Source organism: Dipodomys merriami, unplaced genomic scaffold, assembly GCF_024711535.1.
Source record: "Dipodomys merriami isolate MVZ:Mamm:240054 unplaced genomic scaffold, mDipMer1.0.p SCAF_108, whole genome shotgun sequence".
NCBI lineage: Eukaryota > Metazoa > Chordata > Mammalia > Rodentia > Heteromyidae > Dipodomys > Dipodomys merriami.
The window spans coordinates 2,182,505-2,196,059 of NW_027202360.1; positions in this window are offsets into that span (position 1 = coordinate 2,182,505).

Below are 13,555 nucleotides of genomic sequence, written 5' to 3' on the forward strand. Positions count from 1 at the left end.
GACGGTGAGGGTTAGGGTGAGGGTGAGGTTGAGCGTGAGGGTTAGTGTGAGCGTGAGCATGAGTGGGAGGGTGACGGTGATGGTTAGGGTTATGGTTAGGTTTAGGGTGAGGGTATGATTTAGGGTTACTATTAGGGTTAGGGTAAGGGTTAGGCTGAGGGTTAGGGTGACGGTGAGGTTCAGGGTGTGCGTTTCTGTTAGGTAAGAGTTAGAGTTATGTTTAGGGTGACGATTAGGTTGAGTGTGAGGCTTAGGGTAGGTTGAGTGTTAGGCTTAGTGTGAGGGTTACGGTTAGGGTTAGGTTTAGTGTGAGGATAAGGCTTAGGCTGCGGATAAGGTTGAGACTCAGGATTAGGGTTAGAGTTAGGGTTAGGGTGAAGTTTAGGGTGGGGGTTAGGGTGAGGGTTAGGGTTGGGTTAGGGTTAGGTTGAGTGTTAGGTTTATGGTTAGGGTTAGGTTTAGGTTGCATGTTAGGGTTAGGGTTAGAGTGAGGGTGAAGGTCAGGGTTAATGTTAGGATTAGGTTTAGGGTTAGGGTGGGGCTGAGGGTGAGTCTGAGGGTGAGGGTGAGGGTGAGGATGAGGGTTAATATGAGGGTTAGTTTTAGGGTGAGGGCTATTGTGAGGGTGAAGTTTAAGGTGAGGTTTAGGGTTAGGGTGAGTGTTAGGGTTAGGGTTAGGGTGAGGGTTAGGTTTAGGGGGATGTTTAGGGTGAGGGTGAAGGTGAGAGTGAGGGTTCAGGTAAGGGTTAGGGTTAGGGTGAGGGTTAGGATTAGGGTTAGGGTTAGGGTGAGGGTAAGGGTAAGGATGACATTTACGGTGAGGGTGAGGGTTAGGGTTAGGTTTAGGGTTAGGGTGAGGGTTAAGGTGAGGGTTAGGGTGAGGGTTAGGGTGAAGCTTAGGATGAAGGTTAGGGTTAGGGATAGGGTTTGGGTTAGGGTGAGGGTTAAGTTGAGGTATAGGGGTAGGGTGAGGTTTAAGGAGAAGGTGAGGGATAGGGTTATGGTGAGAATAAGTGTTAGGCTGAGGCTTAGGTTGAGAATGAGCATTTGTGTTAGCATCAGGTTTGGGCTGATGGTGAGGGTTAGGGATAGGCTGAGGGGTAGTTTTAGGGTTAGGCTGAGGGTTAGGGTTAAGGTTAGGGTGAGGGGTAGTTTTAGGGTTAGGCTGAGGGTTAGGGTTAATGTTAGGGTGAGGTTAAGGTTTAGGGTGAGGGTGAGGGTGAGGGTTAGGGTTGAGCTTAGGGTGAGGGTGAGGGTTAGGGTTAGGGTGAGTGTGAGTGTGAGGGTTAGGTTTAGGATTAGGGTTAGGGTTAGGGTTAGGCAGAGGTTGAGGTTATGACTGAGGGTGAGGGCTAGGGTTAGGGGTAGATGTAGGGTTAGGGTTAGGTTTAGGTTTAGTATTAGTGTTAGGGTTAGGATTAAGCTGAGGGTGAGGGTGAGGGTGAGGGTGAAGTTGAGTTTTAGGGTGAGGGTTAGGTTTAGAGTTAGGGTTATGTTGAGCGCTAGGATGAGGGTGAGAGTTAGGGTTAGCGTTAGGGTTAGCGTTAGGGTTAGGGTGAGGCTTAGGGTGAGGGTTAAGTGTTAGGGTTAGTGTTAGTGTGAGGGTGAGGTTTAGGATTAGAGTGAGGGTGAGGTTTTGGTTTAGGGTGGGGTTTAGAGTTACAGTGAGGGTGAGGGTGAAGGTTAGGATTAGGGTTAGGTTTAGGGATAGAGTCAGGGTGAGGTCTCCGGTGAGGATGAGGGTTAGGGTGAGTGTGAGCGTGAGGGTGAGGGTTTTAATTAGGTAAGGGTTAGGGTTACGGTTAGGGTGAGGATTAGGTTGAGGGTGAGGCTTAGGTTGAGGGTTACGGGTAGGGTGAGAGTTAGGGTGAGGCTGAGGGTTAGGGTGAGGGTGAGGGTTCAGGGGAGGGTGAGGGTTCGGGTGACGGTGAAGTTTAGGGTGTGGGTTAGGGTTATGTTTAGGGTGAGGTTTAGTGTGACATTGAGTGTTAGGATGAGGGTGAGGGTTAGGATTAGGGTTAGGGTGAGGGTTAGGATTAGGGTGAGGGTTAGGGTGAGGGTTAGGGTTAGGGTTAGGGGAGGGTGAGGTTTCAGGTGAGGGTGAAGTTTAGGGTGTGGGTTAGGGTTATGTTTAGGGTGAGGTTTAGTGTGACATTGAGAGTTAGGATGAGGGTGAGGGTTAGGATTAGGGTTAGGGTGAGGGTTAGGTTTAGGGTGAGGGTTAGGGTGAGGGGTAGGGTTAGGGTTAGGGTAAGGGTTAGGGTTCGGGTGACTGTTAGGGTTAGTTTGAGGGTTAGCCTGAAAGTGAGTGTGAGGTTGAGGGTTAGGGTGAGGGTGATGGTGACGGTGAGGGTTAGGGTTAGGATTCGGGTTAGGGTTAGGGTGAGGTTTTAGGTTAGGGTTAGGGTGAGGGTGAGGGTGAGGCTGAGGGTTAGGGATAGTTTTAGGGTTAGATTTAGGGTAAGGGTTAGGGTTAGTGTGAAGGTTAGGTTTAGGGTTAGGGTGAGGGTTAGGGTTTGGGTTATGTTTAGGGTGAGCGTTAGGGTTAGGATTAACGTGAGGGTGAGGGTTAGGCTGAGGGGTAGGGTTAGGGATAGGGTAAGGGTTAGGGTTAGGGTGAGGGTGAGGGTAAGATTTAGGGTTAGGGATAGGTTTAGGGTGAGGGTTAGTTTTAGGTTTAGGTTTAGGGTGAGGGTTAGGGTTAGCATAAGGTTTAGGGTCAGTGTTAGGGTTAGGGTTAGGTTTACAGTAAGGGTTAGGTTTAGGGTAAGGGTTAGCCTTAAGCTTAGTGTTATGGTTAGGGTTAGGGTTATGGTGAAGGTTAGAGTGGGCGTTGGGGTGAGGTTTAGGGTTCGGGTTAGGGTTGGATGAGGGTTAGGGTGAGGGTAATGGTTAGGGTGAGGGTTAGGTTGAGGGTGAGGGTTAGGGTTATGGTGAGGTTAAGGGATAGGGTTAGGTTGAGAGTGAGGGTGAGGGTAAGGGTAAGCGTTAGGGTCAGGGTTAGGGTGAGAGTGAGGGTTAGGGTTAGCATTAGGGTTAGGGTTATGGTAAGGTTGAGTGTTAGGGTTAGGGTTAGTGTGCAGGTTAGGGTTAGGTTTACAGTGAGGGTGTGGGTCAGGGTTCGGTTTAGGATTAGGTTTAGGGTACGGGTGAGGCTTAGGGTGAGGGTGAGTGTGAGGGTGAGGGTGAGGGTGAGGGTTAAGGTTAGGTTTAGGTTTAGGGTGAGGGCTAAGTTGAGGTTGATATTTTTGGTTAGGAAAGTTTTAGGGTTAGGTTTAGGATTAGGATTAGGGTGAGGGTTAGGTTTAAGGTGAGGGTTAGGGTTAGGGTTAGGGTGATGTTTAGGGTGAGGGTGAGGATGAGAGTGAGGGTTCGGGTGAGGGTTAGGGTTAGGGTGAGGGTTAGGGTAGGGTTAGGGTTAGGTTGAGGGTAAGGGTTAGGATGACAGTTAGGGTGAGGGTGAGGGTTAGGGTTAGGTTGATGGTTAGGGTGAGGGTTAGGTTTAGGTTTAGAGTGAGGGTTAGGGTGAAGGTTAGGGTTAGGGTTTGGGTTAAGGTGAGGGTTAGGGTGAGGGGAAGGTTTAGGGGGAGGGTTAGGGAGAGGGTGAGGGTTAGGGTTATGGTGAGGGTAAGGGTTAGGCTGAGGGTTAGGTTGAGAGTGAGTGTGAGGGTTAGGTTTAGGATTAGGGTTAGGGTTAGGCTGAGGTTGAGGGTATGATTGAGGCTCACCCTAGCCCTCATGGCTAGGGTTAGGGTGAGTGGTAGGTTTAGGGTTAGATTTAGGGTGAGATTTAGGTTTAATGAGAGGTTTAGGGTGATTGTAAGTGTTAGAGTGAGGGTTAGGGTGAGAGTGAGGTTTAGGGTGATGTTTAAGCTGAAGGTGAAAGTTAGGGAGTGTGAGAGGTTTTGGGTGAGAATGAGGGTTATGGTTTGGTTGAGGGTGAGGGTTAGGGTGAGAGTAAGGGTTAGGGTGATGTTTAGGGTGAGGGTGAGGTTTAGGGTGAGAGTTAGGGTTCAGGGAATGAGTAGGGTTAGGGTGTAGGTGAGGGTTAGTGTAAGGGTGAGGCTTAGGGTGACCATGAGGGTTAGGGTTCAGCGGAGGATTAGGGTTAGGGTTAGGGTTCGGGTTCAGGTTAGGGTGAGTGTTAGGGTTAGGTTTAGGATGAGGGTTAGGCTTTTTGTGAGGGTTAAGGTTAGGGTTCGGGTTAGGGTTAATGTGAGGATAAGGGTTAGGGTAAGGGTTAGGGTGAGACTGAGGGTTAGGGTTAGCCTTAGGGTTAGGGTTAAGGTTAGGGTGGGGGTTAGGGTGAGGGTTAGTATGAGGGTTAGGGTTGGATGAGGGTTAGGGTGATTTTAATGTTTAGGGTGACGGTTAGGTTGAGGTTGAGGAATAGGGTTTTTGTGAGGGTAAGGTTTAGGTTTAGGGTTAGCTTGAGGGTTAGGGTTAGCATTAGTGTTAGGGTGATGGTGAGAGTTAGGGTGAGGGTGAGGGGTAGACTGAGGGTTAGGGTTATGGTTAGTGTTAGGGTGTGGGTTAGAGTTAGGGTTAGGGTGAGGGTGAGCGTTAGGGTAAAGGTTAGTGTCACTGTTAGGGTGAGGGTGAGGGATAGGGTTAGCATTACGGTTAGGGTTAAGTTTAGGTTGAGTGTTACGTTTAGGGTGAGGTTGAAGGTTAGGGTTAGCATTAAGGTAAGGGTTAGGGTTAGGGTGCAGGTTAGGGTTAGGGTTACAGTGAGGGTGAGGGTCAGGATTAGGGTTAGGATTAGGTGTAGGTTTAGGGTGAGGTTGAGGGTGAGGGTGAGCATTAGGGTGAGAGTGAAGGTGAGGGTTAAGTTTACGGTTATGTTTAGGGTGAGGTCTACGGTTAGGGTGAGGGCTATGGTGAGGGTGAGGGTGAAGGTGAGGTTTTCGGTTTGGAAAGGGTTAGGGTTAGGTTTAGGGTGAAGATTAGGGTGAGGGTGAGGTTTAAGGTGAGGGTTAGGGTTAGGGTGAGGGTCAGGGTTAGGGTTAGGGTGAGGGTTAGGGTTAGGGTGATGTTTAGGCTGAGGGTGAGCGTGAGAGTGAGGGTTCGGGTGAGGGTGTGGGTTACGGTGTTGCTGAAGGTTAGGGTGAGAGTGAGGGTTCGGGTGAGCGTGAGGGTTAGGGTGTTGGTGAGGTTTCGGATTAGGGTTAGTTTTAGGGTTAGGGTGAGGTTTAAGGTGAGGGTGAGGGTTAGGGTTAGGGTTAGGATTAGGGTTAGGGTTAGGGTGAGGGTTAGACTGAGGGTTATGGTTAGGTTCAGGATTAGGGTAAGGGTTAGGGTTAGGGTTAGGGTGAGTGTGAGTGTTAAAGTTAGGGTTAGGGTGAGGGTTATGGTTGGGGTTAGGGTGAAGGTGAGGATGAGGGTGAGGGTTAATGTGAGTGTTAGGGTGTGGGTTACGGTTAGGTTTAGGGTGAGGGTTAAGGTGACGGTGAGTGTTAAGGTGAGGGTGAGGGTTAGGGTTAGGGTGAATGATAGGGTGAGGTTTAGGGTCAGATTGAGTGTGAGGTTTACGGTTAGGGTTACCCTTAGGGTTATGGTGAGGGTATCAGTTAGGGTGAGATTTAGGGTGAGGGTGAGTGTTTGGGTTAGCGTTAGGGTTAAGTTGAGATTAGGGTGAGGGTTAGAGTTAGGGTGAGGATTAGGGTTAGGTTTAGGGTGACGTTTAGGGTTAGGGTGTGGGTTAGGGATAGTTTATGGATAGCGTGAGAGTTAGGTTTATGGTTAGGGTTCAAGATAGAGTGAGTGTGAGTGTGAGCGTTAGGTTTAGGATTAGGCTTTGTGTTAGTGTTAGGCTGAGGGTGTGGGTTAGGGTGACAGTGAGGGTTAGGTTTAGGTTAATGTTTAGGGTTATGGATAGGTTGAGGGTTAGGGTTAGGGTTAGGATGAGGGTTAGGGTGAGGATTATGGTTAGGGTTAGGGTGAGGGTTAGGTTTAGTTTGATTTTTAGGGTTAGTGTGAGGGTAAACGTTAGGGTGAGGGATAGGGTGAGGGTGAGGGATAGGTTTAGTGTTAGTGTTAGGGTGAGCATTTGGGTGAGGATTAGGATTAGGTTTAGGGTTAGGGTTAGGGTTAGGGTTGAGTTTAGGGTTAGGTTTAGGGTGAGGCTTAGTGTTAGGTTTAGGGAGAGGATTAGAGTTAGTGTGAGGTTTAGGGTTACGTTTAGGGTTAGTGTGAGGATAAGGGTTAGGTGAGGGTTAGGGTGCGGGTGAGGGATAGGGTTAGTGTAAGGGTAGGGTGACTGTTTGGTGAAGGTTAGGTTTAGGTTTAGGGTTAGGGTGAGGGGTAGGCTGAGGGTAAGTGTTAGGGTGAGGTTTCAGGTGAGGTTGAGTATTAGGCTTAGAATTAGTCTTAGGGTGAGGGTTAGGGTTAGGTATAGCATTAGGGTTAGGGTTAGGGTGAGGGTGAGGGTTAGGATTACGGTAAAGTTGAGGGTGAGGTTTAGGGTTAGCATTAGGTTTAAGGTTAGCGTTAGACTGAGGGTTAGGGTGAGGATTAGGGTTAGGATTAGGTTTAGGGTTAGGGTGAGGCTGAGGTTGAGGATGAGCTTGAGGGTGAGGTTTTGGGTTAGGATTAGGTTTAGGGTGAGGGCTAGGGTGAGGGTGAGATTTAGGGTGATGGTTAGGGTGAGGGTGAGTTTGAAGGTGAGGGTTAGCGTTAAGGTGAGGTTTAGGTTTAGGGTTAGGCTGAGGGTTAGGGTTAGTGTGATGTTTAGGGTGAGGGTGAGGGTGAGGTTGAGGGTGAGTTTTAGGGTATAAGTGAGGGTTAGTTTTAGGGTGAGTGTTAGGGTGACGGTGAGGGTTAGGGTGAGGTTGTGGAAAAGGGTTAGGGTTAGGTTCAGGGTGAGGGTTAGGTTTAGGGTTAGGGTTAGGGTGAGGGTTCGGGTTAGTGTGAGGGTTTGTGTTTGGGTTAGTGTGAGGAAAATGTTTAGGGTGAGGATTAGGATGAAAGTAAGAGTTAAGGTTAGGTTTAGTGTTAGGGTTAGGGTGAGGTTTACGGTTAGGATTAGGGTTAGGGTTAGGTTGAGGTTGAGGGTTAGAATTAGGGTTAGGTTGAGGGTTAGATTTGGGGTGAGTGTTAGGGTTTCGGTTAGGGTGAGGGTGAGGTTGAGGTTTCGGTTTCGGGTTAGGGTTAGTGTGTGGGTGATGGTTAGTGTTTGGGTGAAGTTTAAGGTGACGGTGAGGGTTAGGATGAGGTTTAGGATTAGGGTGAGAATTAGAGATAGGGATAGGGTTAGGGTTAGGGTTTGAGTTAGGGTGAGTATGAGGGTAAGAGTTAGGGTTAGGATTAGGGTTACGGTTAGTGTTAGGCAGAGGGTGAGGGTGAGGGTGAGGGTTAGGGTTAGGGTGACATTTAGGGTTAAGGTTAGGGTGAAAGGTAGGGTTAGGATTAGGGAGATTGTTAGGGTTAGGGTGAGGGTTTGGGTTAGTTTGAGGGTTAGGGTGAAGGTAAGTTTGAGATTGAGGGTTAGGGTGAGGGTGATGGTGACGGTGAGGGTTAGAGTTAGGATTCTGTTTAGGGTTAGGGTGAGGGTTAGGGTTAGGTTTAGGGTTAGGGTGAGGGCAAGGTCGAGGGTTAGGTTTAGGTTTAGGGTGAGGGTTAGGGTTAGGGTTAGGTTTAGGGTGAGGGTTAGTGTTAGTGTTAGGGTGAGGGTGAGGGTTAGGTTGAGGGGTAGGGATAGGGATAGGGTAAAGGTTAGGGTTAGGGTGAGGGTGAGGGTGAGGTTTAAGTTTAGGGTGAGGGTTAGGGTGAGGGTTAGTGTGAGGTTTAGGTTTAGGGTAAGGGTAAGTGTTAGGTTCAGGGTGAGTGTTAGTTTTAGTTTTAAGTTTAGGGTTAGGGTGATGCTGAGGTTTAGGGTTAGGGTTAGTGTGAGGATGAGGGTTATGGTGAGGATTAGGGTGAGGATGAGAGTTAGGCTTAGCATAAGGTTTAGGGCGAGGGTTAGGGTTAGGGTTAGGGTTAGGGTTAGGTTAGGGTAAGGTTTAGGATTAGCGTGAGGGTTAGGGGTAGGGTGATGTTTAGGGTGACGGTGAGGGTTAGGGTGAGGGTGAGCATGAGTGGGAGGGTGACCATGAGGGTTAGGATTAAGGTTAGATTTATGGTGAGGATAAGAGTTAGGGTACTATTAGGGTTAGGGTAAGGGTTTGGCTGAGGGTGAGGGTGAGGGTGAGGGTTAGGGTTTCGGTTAGGTAAGCGTTAGGGTTATGTTTAGGGTGAGGATTATGGTGAGGGTGAGGGTTAGGGTTAAGTTGAGGGTTAGGCTTAGTGTGAGGGTTACGGTTAGGTTTAGGGTTAATGTGAGGATAAGGGTTAGGATGAGCGTTAGGTTGAGAGTGAGGGTTAGGGTTAGCGTTAGGGATAGGGTGAAGGTTAGTGTGGGGGTTAGGGTGTGGTTTAGGGTTCGGGTTAGTGTTGGGTGAGGGTTAGGGTGAGCGTAAGGTTTAGAGTGAGTATTAGGTTGAGAGTGAGGGATAGGGTTATGGTGAGGGTAAGGGTTAGGGTTAGGGTGAGAGTGAGGGTGATGGTAAGGGTAAGGGTTAGGGTCTAGGTTACTGTGAGGGTTAGGGTTAGCATTAGGGTTAGAGTTTGGTTTAGGTTGAGTGTTAGGGTTAGGGTTAGGGTTAGGTTTAGGGTGATGTTAAGGGTTAGGATCAAAGTTAGGGTGAGGGTGAGGGTTAAGTTTAGGTTTAGGTTTAGGGTGAGTTTGAGGGTGAGGGTTAGGGTTAGGTTTAGGGTGAGTGTTAGGGTGAGGCTTAGGGTGAAGGTTAGGATTAGTGTTAGGCTTTGGGTTAGGGTGAGGTTTAGGGTGAGGGGAGGGGGTAGGGTGAGTGTTAGGGAGAAGGGAGGGATAGGGTTATGGTGAGGGTAAGTGTTAGGCTGAGGCTTAGGTTGAGAGTAAACATTTGAGTTAGCATCAGGTTTGGGTTGAGGTTGAGGGTTAGACTTAGGCTGAGGGGTAGTTTAAGGGTTTGGGTTAGGGTTAGGTTTCGGTGGAGGTTAAGGGTTAGGGTGAGGGTGAGGTTTAGGGTTAGACTAAGGGTGAGGGTGAGGATTAGGTTTAGGGTAAGGGTGAGTGTGAGTGTGAGGGTAAGGTTTAGGATTAGGTTTAGGGTCAGGCTGAGGTTGAGGGTATGAGTGAGGGTGAGGGCTAGGGTTAGTGGTAGAGGTAGGGTTAGGGTTAGGTTTAGAGTTAGTATTAGGGTTAGGGTTAGGATTAGGCTGAGGGTGAGGGTGAGGCTGAGGGTGAAGATGAGTTTTAGGGTTAGGGTTAGGATTAGAGTTAGGGTTATGTTGAGCGCTAGGATGAGGGTGAGGGTTAGGGTTAGAGTTAGGGTTAGGGTTATGCTGAGGTTGAGGTTGACGGTTAGGATTAGGGATAGGGATAGGTTTAGGCTGAGGTTGAGGACGAGGGTGAGGTTTAGGGTTAGGGTTAGGGTTAGGGTGAGGGCTAGGGTGAGGGTGAGTGTTAGGGTGAAGTTGAGTGTGAGGGTGAGGGTCTTGGTTAGGTAATGTTAGGGTTAGGGTGAGGATTAGGTGAGTGTTAGGGTGAGGGTGTGGGTTCGGTTGATGGTGAGGGTTCGGGTTAGCATTAGTGTTAGGGTTATGGTTAGGTTGAGTGTTAGGGTTAGGGTTAGGGTTAGGGTGAGGTTATGTGTTAGGGTGAGGGTTATGGTGAGGGTGAGGGATAAGGTTAGTGTTAGGGTCAGGGTGAGCATTTGGATGAGGGTTAGGTTTAGGGTTAGGCTGATGGTATGTGTTAGGGTTGAGTTAAGGTTTAGCGTTAGTGTGAGGTGTAGGGTTAGGGTTAGGGTTAGTGTGAGGATAAGGGATATGGTGAGGGTGAAGGATAGGGTTACTGTAAGGGTTAGGGTGAGTGTTTGGATGAGGATTAGGTTCAGGTTTAGGGTTAAGGTGAGGGTTAGGATGAGGGTAAGTGTTAGGGTGATGTTTAGGTTGTGGTTGAGTATTAGGGTTGCATTAGTCTTAGTGTGAGGGTTAGGGTTAGTTATGGCATTAGGCTTAGGGTTAGGGTTAGGGTGAGGGTTAGGATTAGGGTTAAGGTGAGGGTGAGGTTTAGGGTTAGCATTAGGTTTACGGTTATGGTTACAGTGAGGGTTTGGGTGAGGGTTAGGTTTCGGATTAGGTTTAGGGTTAGGGTGAGGCTGAGGTTGAGGATGAGTTTGAGGTTGAGGGTTAGTGTTAGGGTTAGGCTTAAGGTGAGGGCTAGGGTGAGGGCGAAGGTTAGGATGAGGGTTAGGGTGAGGGTGCGGTTTTCGGTTAGGAAATGGTTAGGATTAGGTTTAGGGTGAGGATTAGGCTGAGGGTGAGGTTGAAGGTGAGGGTTAGGGTTAAGGTGAGGGTTAGGGTTAGGGTTAGGGTGAGGATTAGGGTTAGGGTGATTTTTAGGGTGAGGGTGAGGGTGAGGGTTAGGGTGTAGGTGAGGGTAAGGGTTAGGGTGAGGGTTAGGGTGACAGTGAGGGTTAGGTTGAGGGTTAGGGCTAGTGTGAGGGTTAGGATTAGGGTTAGTGTGAGGAAAAGGGTTAGGGTGAGGATTAGGATGAGACTAAGATTTAGGGTTAGGTTTAGCATTAAGGGTAGTGTGAGGTATAGGGTTAGAGTTCGGGTGTTGGTTAGGTTGAGGGTGAGAGTTAGAGTTAGTGTTATGGTGAGGGTTAGGGTTGGGGTGAGTGTTAGTGTTACGGTTAGGGTGAGGGTTTGGTTTCGGGTGAGGGTTAGGTTGTGGGTTAGGGTTGAGGTTGTGGTGTGGGTAAGGGTTAGGGTGAGATTTAGGGTGAGGGTTAGGGTTAGGTTGATGGTTAGGGTGACGTTGAGGTTTAGGGTGACAGTGAGGGTTAGGGTCAGGGTTAGGCTTAGTGTGAGGGTTAAAGTGAGGGTTAGGGTTAGGGTTGGGGTTAGTTTTAAGTTTATAGTGAGGGTAAGGGTTAAGGTGAGGTTTAGGCTGATGGGTAGGTTTAGGGTAAGGGTGAGGGAGAGGGTGAGGGTAAGGATTAGAGTGAGGAGTAGCGTGAGATTGAGGGTTAGGGTTAGCCTTAGGGTTAGGGTTTGAGTTAGGGTGAGGGGTAGGGTTAGGGTTAGGGTGAGGATGAAGTTTAGGGTTAGCATTAGGTTTAGGGTTAGGTTGAGAGTGAGGGTTAGGGTTAGGTTTAGGGCGAGTGTTAGGTTCAGGTTTAGGGTCAGGGGTAGAGTGAGGGTTAAGGTTAGGGTATGGGTGAGGGTTAGGGTTTGAATTAGATATAGGGTTAGGGTGAAGGTGAGGGTGAGGGTTAGGGTTAGAGTTAGGGTTTGAGTGAGGGTCAAGTTGAGGGTGAGGGTTAGGTTTAGGGTTAGGATTAGTGTAAGGTTGAGGGCTAGATGAGGGTGAGGGTTAGGGTTTGGGTTAGGGTGAAGATAAGTATTAGGGTGACGGGAAGTGTTAGGGTTGGGATGAGGTTGAAGGTTAGGTTTAGTGTGAGGGTTTGGGTTATTGTTAGGGTAAGGTTAAGGTTTAGAGTGAGGGTTAGGGTGAGAGTGAGTGTTAGGGTTAGCGTGAGTGTGAGGGTGAGGGTTAGGGTGATGTTTAGGGTGAGAGTGAGGGTTAGGATGATGGTTAGGTTTAGGTTTAGTGTTAGCGTTACAGTGAGGTTTAGGGTCAGGGTTAGGATTAAGGTGAGGGTTAAAGTGAGGGTGAGGGTTAGGTTTAGGTTTAAGGTGTGGGTTATGGTTAGGGTTAGGATTAGGGTGAGGTTTAGGGTGAAGGTTGTGTCAGGGTTAGTGTGACGTTTAGGGTTAGTGTGAGGTTTTGGGTTAGGTTTAGGGTAAGTGTGAGGATAAGGGTTAGATTGAGGGATAGGATTATTTTTTGGGTTAGGGTGAGGTGAGGGTGAGGGTTCGGGTTCGGTTAGAGTGAGGGTTAGGGTGAGGGTAAGGCATAGGGTTGGGGTTAGGGTAAGGGTGTGTGTGAGGGTGATGGTTAGTGTTAGGTTTATGGTGAAGGTGAGGGATTGGTTTAGGATTAGGGTTAGGGTTAGTTTTAGGGTGAGGGTGAGGGTTAGGTTTAGGATTAGGGTTAGGCTTAAGGTGAGGGTGAGGGTGAGGGTGAGGGTTAGGGAGAGGATTAGGGTTAGGTTTAGGGTTAGGGTGAGAGTGAGGGTTAGGTTGAGGTGAGGGTTCGGTTTTGGGTGAGGGTGAGGGTTATGGTTAGATTTAGGGTGAGGTTAGGGTTAATGTGAGGGGTAGGGTTAGGGTTAGGGTGAGGTTGAGGTTTAGGTTTAGTGTGAGTGTTAGGGTTAGTATTAGGGTTATGGTAAGGTTAAGGGTTAGGGTGTGGTTTAGGTTAAGAGTGAGGGTTAGTGTTAGCGTGAGTTGGAGGGTGAGGGTTAGGGTTAGCGTGAGGGTTAGGGTAAGGGAGAGGCTTATGTTTAGGGTTAAGGTGAGGGTTAGGATGAGGGTGAGGTTTAGGGTGACGTTGAAGGTTAGGGTGAGGGTGAGGTTTAGGGTTAGGGTTAGGTTTAGGGTGTGGGTTAGGTTTAGGGTTAGGGTTAGGCTGATGGTTAGGTTTGGGGTTAGGGTAAGGGTGAGGGTGACGGTGAGGGTTAGGGCTAGGTTTAGGGTGAGTGTGAGGGTTAGGTTTAAGATTAGTGTTAGTTTGATGGTGAGGGTGAAGTTTACAGTTAGTGTTAGCTTTGGGGCGAGGGTGAGCCTGAGGGTGAGGTTTAGGGTGTGGGTGACAGTTAGGTTTAGGGTGAGGGTTAGGGTGATGGTGAGGGTTAGGTGAGGGTGAGATGTAGGTTTAATCTTAGAGTTAGGCTGAGGGTTAAGTTCAGGGTCAGGATTAAGGTGAAGGTTAAGGTGAGGTTTAGGGTTAAGGTTAGTTTTAGGGTTAGTGTGAGGATTAGGTTTAGGGTGAGGGTAAGCTTTAGGGTGAGGGTTAGACTGAGGGTGAGGGATAGGTTTTGTGTTAGTGTTAGGGTGAGCATTTGGGTGAGGGTTAGGTTCAGGGTTAGGGTTAGGGTGAGTGTTAAGGTGAGGGCAAGTGTTAGGGTTAGGTTTAGGTGGACGGTGAGGGATAGGGTTATGGTGAGGTGAGGGTGAGGGTGAAGGTGAGGGTTAGGGTTAGCGTTAGGTTGAGGGGAAGGTATAGGTTGAGGGTAGGTACTAGAGTTAGTCTGAGGGTGAGGGTGATGTTGAGGTTTAGGGTTATGGTAAGGGTTAGGGTTAGTGTGAGGGTTAGTGTTAGTGTTAGGGTTAGGGTTAGTGTGAGGGTAAGTGTTAGGGTGAGGGTTTGGGTTAGGGTGAGTGTTATGGTTAGGGTGAGGGTTAGTGTCAGGTTTATTTTTAGGGTTATTGTTATGGTAACGGTGAGTGTGAAGGTGAAGGTTAATGTTAGGGTTAGGATGAGATTTAGGTTTAGGGTTAGGATGAGCGTTAGGCTGAGGGTTAGGTTTAGGGTTAAATGTGAGGGTTAGGGTTAAGGTTAGGGTGAGGGGGAAGATTCGGGTTAGGGTTAGCTTGAGGTTAGGGTTAGAGTTAGGGTGAG